The following is a 6881-nucleotide window of genomic DNA, read 5'->3' on the forward strand; positions in this document are numbered from 1 at the left end:
ATTCCTTGCAATTTACATTCTTGCACTTTAATTTTTAGCACTTTAATTTCTTGTCATTTACTTTCCTTGCACTTTATTGCTTTTATTTAATTTCAAGTCATTTACATTTCTTGTTGCTTATCACTCAAACATGAATCGTCTAACTAGAACAATTAATTAACTATTGCTTGCTTAATCCATTAATCCTCGTGGGATCGACCTCACTCTAAGTGAGTTTTACTACTTGATACGACCCGGTATACTTGCCGGTAAATACGTGAAATCAAATTTTTACGTATCAAGTTTTTGGCGCCGTTGCCGGGGATTAATTGTGATTAACAAACTACCGGTTGATTAATTTTCTATATTAGACATTTTTTTCCGTTTTTACTTTATTTTTTTATTTTTATTTCTCTTTTCTTATTGCAAGTTAAGTGTTTGTGTTATTGCCTCACTAAGAATTCTTTAGTTGTGACACAAGGAATTTCAATTTTTCTTGGTGGTTGTGTTTGATACAACATTTTTCAATTAAAAAGGAGTTTACCTCACATGTTGATCAATCATATTACATGGGATATTGCCCACCACCACAAAATAATTCATGTCATTATCCTCATGGTGGATGGGAATATCAACAAGAAATGATGGATCATGAGCAATCAACCCAAATGGGACATGCCCCTAGGTCACACAATGATCAAGCAAGTTACATGGGGTATTTTTCACCACCACAAAATGATTCAAGTTACTATACTAATTGTGGTTGGGAAAATCAAGATCAAGGAATGATGGGGTTTGAGCAATCAAACCAAATGGAATACTTTCCAAGAACACAAAATGATTCATACTCCTATGAATGGGACAACTATCCAAATTGTGATTGGGAAGGACAAAACCAAAGAGAATTCAATATTTCCTATCCCATCCATCAAGAGCCCTCACCTCTTAATTATCCAACCTCATCTCCAAATTTTTCATATCAAAATTCTTCACCACTTGAGTTTGCCTCAACACAAAATTCTTTCCAAAATCCATACAATTCAATTCATCAACCACAAAATTCATTTCATTATACAGAAAACTCATTTCAAAATTCACAAAATTCATTTCACAACTCACAAAACTCCTTCCATACTCCCCAAAATGACTTCACCACAACACATCCATATCCACAAAATTACTCCCAACCTTCATCTTTGGAGCTAATAGTTGAGGATCACCTTCAATGGTCTAGAGAATTATTAGAATCTTGGAAAAAACAAGAAATCATCTTCAAGAAAATAGATGGGCACTTAGAGCAAATAAGGAAACACTTCGGGTTGCCAAGCAGTGAGGATGAAGACCAATTTGTGGGTGAGGAAGTGGAAAAAGAAGAACAAAAGGTCCATGTGTCAAGTGAAATTTCAATGAAGAATGAGGTGGTTGAGAATGAAATTGAACTTGAGGTGATAAAGGAACATGAACATTCACAACCCTCACAAACTTCCCTTGAATCTGTGATCGAAAAATACGAAGAGGAGATGAAGAAATCTTGGGAAGATCAACAAACCTCCTCCATAGAAGAGCTATTAAAGCAAATGTTGAGTGTAAAAGAGGAATTGGAAGAGCAAGAAAAAGAGGCCCCTATACCAAGTAAAATCCCAATGAAGAATGAGGTTGTAAGGGAGGAAAACAACCAAGGGAGTCCACACTCCAATGAAGTAGAAAGTTGTATGGAAGATGATTTAATTGAACCATCAATCCAAGAGGTTCTTGATGAAGAGGACACTCCAACCATCACACAACACCTAAGTCTTGAAATCAAGGAAGTGAAGGCAATCAATAAAAACATTCAAAGAAGGATTGTGACCAAGAAACAAAAGACAACATCCATGAAAAAGAGAAGGTCAACAAAAAGCAATCCAACCCCCACCCCAACAAGCAAGAGGAATCAAGCTAATAACAACAAAAGAAGGCTTGTTAGGAGACAATCAAATCAAGGTGCATCAATTTTCTCTTCTTCTCCCTTGAAGTCATTTCTTTTAACCAATTGGAAGAAGAGGAAGAAAATTAAGAACCACATGTCAAGCTAATGACATTAAAAGAGCGCTTGTTGGGAGGTAACCCAACTGTTGGTAACATTTTCTTTCCTTGCTTAGTTTACTTTCAATAATTTGGCATATGATTGCATTCTAAGTAACATGTCTCCTTTTTATGATTTTTCAGATCCTCAGTAACATGTCTCCTTTTTCATCATTCTTTCAAGAGCCAACCATTCCTGAACGACAAATTCAAAAGACATATGCACTGTTCAAGCATACATTTAGAAAACAAAATATTGCCACCACATCAATATAATTAATCTGTTATAAAATTTAAAATTCATGTAATTCTTCTCTTTTTTAATTAAGAACATTTTTCATTCAAGAAAGGTGATGGATTCATAGGACATTCATAACTTTAAGGCATAGACACTAAGACACTAATGATCATAAGACACAAACATAGATAAACATAAGCATAAATTTTCGAAAAACAGGAAAATGAAGGACAAGGAGATTAAAGAACGGGTCCACCTTAGTGATGGCGGCTTGTTCTTCCTCTTGAAGATCTTATGGAGTGCTTAAGCTCCTCAATGTCTCTTCCTTGCCTTTGTTGCTCCTCTCTCATGATTCTTTGATCTTCTCTAATTTCATGGAGGAGGATGGAATGCTCTTGGTGCTCCACCCTTAGTTGTCCCATGTTAGAACTCAATTCTCCTAGGGAGGTGTTGATTTGCTCCCAATAGTTTTGCGGAGGAAAGTGCATCCCTTGAGGTATCTCAGGGATTTCATGATGAGTGGGATCTCTTGTTTGCTTTGAGCTCCTTCCACACAGATATCCATGAGGACTTGGTCCAACCTTTGATTAAAGTTGACCTTTTTTGAGTTTGAAAAGGGACCTTGGGGATCACCTTCTTCATGGCCACAACTTCATAGAAGTGGTCTTGATGCACCCTTGAGATGAATCTCTCCATCTCCCATGACTCGGAGGTGGAAGCTTTTGCCTTCCCTTTCCTCTTTCTAGAGGTTTCTCTGGCCTTAGGTGCCATAAATGGTTATGAAAAAATAAAAAGCAATGCTTTTACCACACCAAACTTAAAAGGTTTGGTCATCCTCGAGCAAAAGAAGAAAGAAGAGAGTAGAAGAAGAAGAAATATAGGAGATGGAGATGGCTTTGTGGTTCAGCCAAAGGGGTAGAAGTAGTGTTTAGGTTGTGTGAAAATGAAGGAGTGAAGATGAGTTTATATAGGGGTGGAGAGAAGGGTAGGGTTCGATTATGAATGGGTGGGTTTGGGAGTTAAAGTGGTTTGAATTTGAATGGTGAGGTAGGTGGGTTTTATGAAGGGTGGATGTGAGTGGTGAAGAGAAAGATGGGATTTAATAGGTGAGGGGTTCTTGGGGAAGAGTGGTTGAGGTGATTGGTGAATGGGTGAAGAAGAAGAGAGAGGGTGGTGGGGTAGGTGGGGATCCTATGGGGTCTACAGATCCTGAGGTGTCAAGGAAAAGTCATCCCTGCACCAAGTGGCCAGCAAAAATGCTCTCTGTGCCAATTCTGGCGTTAAACGCCGGGCTGTGCCCATTTCTGGTGTTTAACGCCAACTTCTTGCCCTTTCCTGGCGTTTAACGCTAGTCTGGTGCCCCTTTCTGGCGTTAAACGCCCAGAATGGTGCCAGACTGGGCGTTAAACGCCCATTTGCTGCCCTTACTGGCGTTTAAACGCCAGCAAGGTCTTCCTCCAGGGTGTGCTATTTTTTTTTCTGTTTTTATTCTGTTTTTGCTTTTTTAATTGATTTTGTGACTTTCCATGATCATCAACCTACAGAAAACATAAAGTAACAAAGGAAAATAGATAAAATATAACATTAGGTTGCCTCCCAACAAGCGCTTCTTTAATGTCAGTAGCTTGACAGTGGGCTCTCATGGAGCCTCACAAATGCTCAGAGCAATGTTGGAACCTCCCAACACCAAACTTAGAGTTTGAATGTGGGGGTTCAACACCAAACTTAGAATTTGGTTGTGGCTTCCCAACACCAAACTTAGAGTTTGACTGTGGGGGCTCTGTCTGACTCTGTTTTGAAAGAAGCTCTTCATGCTTCCTCTTCATGGTGACAGAGGGGTATCCTTGAGCCTTAAACACAAAGGATTCTTCATTCACTCGAATGATCAATTCTCCTCTGTCCACATCAATCACAGCCTTTGCTGTGGCTAGGAAGGGTCTGCCAAGGATGATGGATTCATCCATGCACTTCCCAGTCTCTAGGACTATAAAATCAGCAGGGATGTAATGGTCTTCAATTTTTACCAGAACATCCTCTACAAGTCCATAGGCTTGTTTTCTTGAATTGTCTGCCATCTCTAGTGAGATTCTTGCAGCTTGTACCTCAAAGATCCCTAGCTTCTCCATTATAGAGAGAGGCATGAGGTTTATACTTGACCCTAAGTCACACAGAGCCTTCTTAAAGGTCATGGTGCCTATGGTACAAGGTATTGAAAACTTCCCAGGGTCTTGTCTCTTTTGAGGTAATTTCTGCCTAGACAAGTCATCCAGTTCTTTGGTGAGCAAAGGGGGTTCATCCTCCCAAGTCTCATTACCAAATAACTTGTCATTTAGTTTCATGATTGCTCCAAGGTATTTAGCAACTTGCTCTTCAGTGACATACTCATCCTCTTCAGAGGAAGAATACTCATCAGAGCTCATGAATGGCAGAAGTAAATCCAATGGAATCTCCATGGTCTCAGCGTGAGCCTCAGATTCCCATAGTTCCTCATTAGGGAACTCATTGGAGGCCAGTGGACGTCCATTGAGGTCTTCCTCAGTGGCGTTCACTGCCTCTTCCTCCTCTCCTAGTTCGGCCATGTTGATGACCTTGCATTCTCCTTTAGGATTCTCTTCTGTATTGCTTGGAAGAGTACTAGGAGGGAGTTCAGTAACTTTCTTGCTCAGCTGTCCCACTTGTGCCTCCAAGTTTCTAATGGAGGACCTTGTTTCAGTCATGAAACTTTGAGTGGTTTTGATTAGATCAGAGACCATGGTTGCTAAGTCAGAGTGACTCTGCTTAGAATTCTCTGTCTGTTGCTGAGAAGATGATGGAAAAGGCTTGCCATTGCTAAACCTGTTTCTTCCACCACTATTATTGTTGAAACCTTGTTGAGGTCTCTGTCGATCCTTCCATGAGAGATTTGGATGATTTCTCCATGAAGAATTATAGGTGTTTCCATAGGGTTCTCCCATGTAATTTACCTCTTCCATTGAAGGTTTCTCAAGATCATAAGCTTCTTCTTCAGATGAAGCATCCTTGGTACTGCCTGGTGCATTTTGCATTCCAGACAGACTTTGAGAAATCATATTGACTTGTTGAGTCAATATTTTGTTATGAGCCAATATGGCATTCAGAGTATCAATCTCAAGAACTCCTTTCTTCTGATTCGTCCCATTGTTCACAGGATTCCTTTCAGAAGTGTACATGAATTGGTTATTTGCAACCATTTCAATGAGCTCTTGAGCTTCTGTAGGCGTCTTCTTCAGATGAAGAGATCTTCCAGCAGAGCTATCCAATGACATCTTGGACAGTTCAGATAGACCATCATAGAAAATACCTATGATGCTCTATTCAGAAAGCATATCAGAAGGACACTTTCTGATCAATTGTTTGTATCTTTCCCAAGCTTCATAGAGGGATTCTCCTTCCTTTTGTCTAAAGGTTTGGACTTCCACTCTAAGCTTACTCAATTTTTGAGGTGGAAAGAACTTTGCCAAGAAGGCATTAACTAGCTTTTCCCAAGAGTTCAGGCTTTCTTTAGGTTGTGAATCCAACCATATCCTAGCTCTGTCTCTTACAGCAAAAGGGAATAGCATAAGTCTGTAGACCTCAGGGTCAACCCCATTGGTCTTGACAGTGTCACAGATTTGCAAGAATTCAGCTAAAAACTGATGAGGATCTTCCAATGGAAGTCCATGGAACTTACAATTCTGTTGCATTAGAGAAACTAATTGAGGCTTAAGCTCAAAGTTGTTTGCTCCAATGGCAGGAATAGAAATGCTTCTCCCATAGAAGTCGGGAGTAGGTGCAGTAAAGTCACTCAGCACCTTCCTTGCATTGTTGGCATTGTTGTTGTTTTCGGCTGCCATGGGTTCTTCTTCTTTGAAGATTTCTGTTAGGTCCTCTACAGAGAGTTGTGCCTTAGCTTCTCTTAGCTTTCGCTTTAAGGTCCTTTCAGGTTTAGGATCAGCTTCAACAAGAATGCTTTTGTCTTTGCTCCTGCTCATATGAAAGAAAAAAGAACAAGGAAATATGGAATCCTCTATGTCACAGTATAGAGATTCCTTGAGGTGTCAAAGGAAAAGAAAAATAGAAGGAAGAGGTAGAAAATTCGAACTTATCAAGGAAAGATGGAGTTCGAATTGTGCATTAAGGAGGAGTGTTAGTCCATAAATAGAAGGATGTGAGAAGAGGGGAAGAAATTTTTGAAAATAAATTAAAAAGATTTTAAAAACATTTTGAAAAACACTAATTGATTTTCGAAAACCAAAAGTGGAAAAGAAATCAAGTGATTTTTGAAAAAGATTTTGAAATTAGAAATCAAAAAAGATATGATTGAAAACTGTTTTGAAAAAGATGTGAGAAAAATATATGATTGAAAAGATATAGTTTTAAAAAGATATAATTGAAAAGATATGATTTGAAAAACAATTTAAAAAGATTTGATTTTAAAAATTAATGACTTGGCTAACAAGGAAAGTGGTGCATGAATTTGTAATCCGCACAACTAACCAGCAAGTGCACTGGGTCGTCCAAGTAATACCTTACGTGAGTAAGGGTCGATCCCACGGAGATTATTGGCTTGAAGCAATCAATGTTTATTTTATTAATCTTAGTCAGG

General features: G+C 38.9%; 1 non-coding gene across 1 annotated transcript; it reads left to right on the top strand.

The window, feature by feature from the left end:
• Positions 1-5616: 5616 nt before the first annotated feature.
• Positions 5617-5724, top strand: LOC130947645 (small nucleolar RNA R71). Its single transcript, XR_009072741.1, has one exon. It is a non-coding gene; the product is annotated as a small nucleolar RNA R71 (small nucleolar RNA).
• The last annotated feature ends 1157 nt before the right edge of the window (positions 5725-6881 follow it).

Source organism: Arachis stenosperma, chromosome 1 (assembly GCF_014773155.1).
Source record: "Arachis stenosperma cultivar V10309 chromosome 1, arast.V10309.gnm1.PFL2, whole genome shotgun sequence".
NCBI classification, from domain to species: Eukaryota; Viridiplantae; Streptophyta; class Magnoliopsida; order Fabales; family Fabaceae; genus Arachis; species Arachis stenosperma.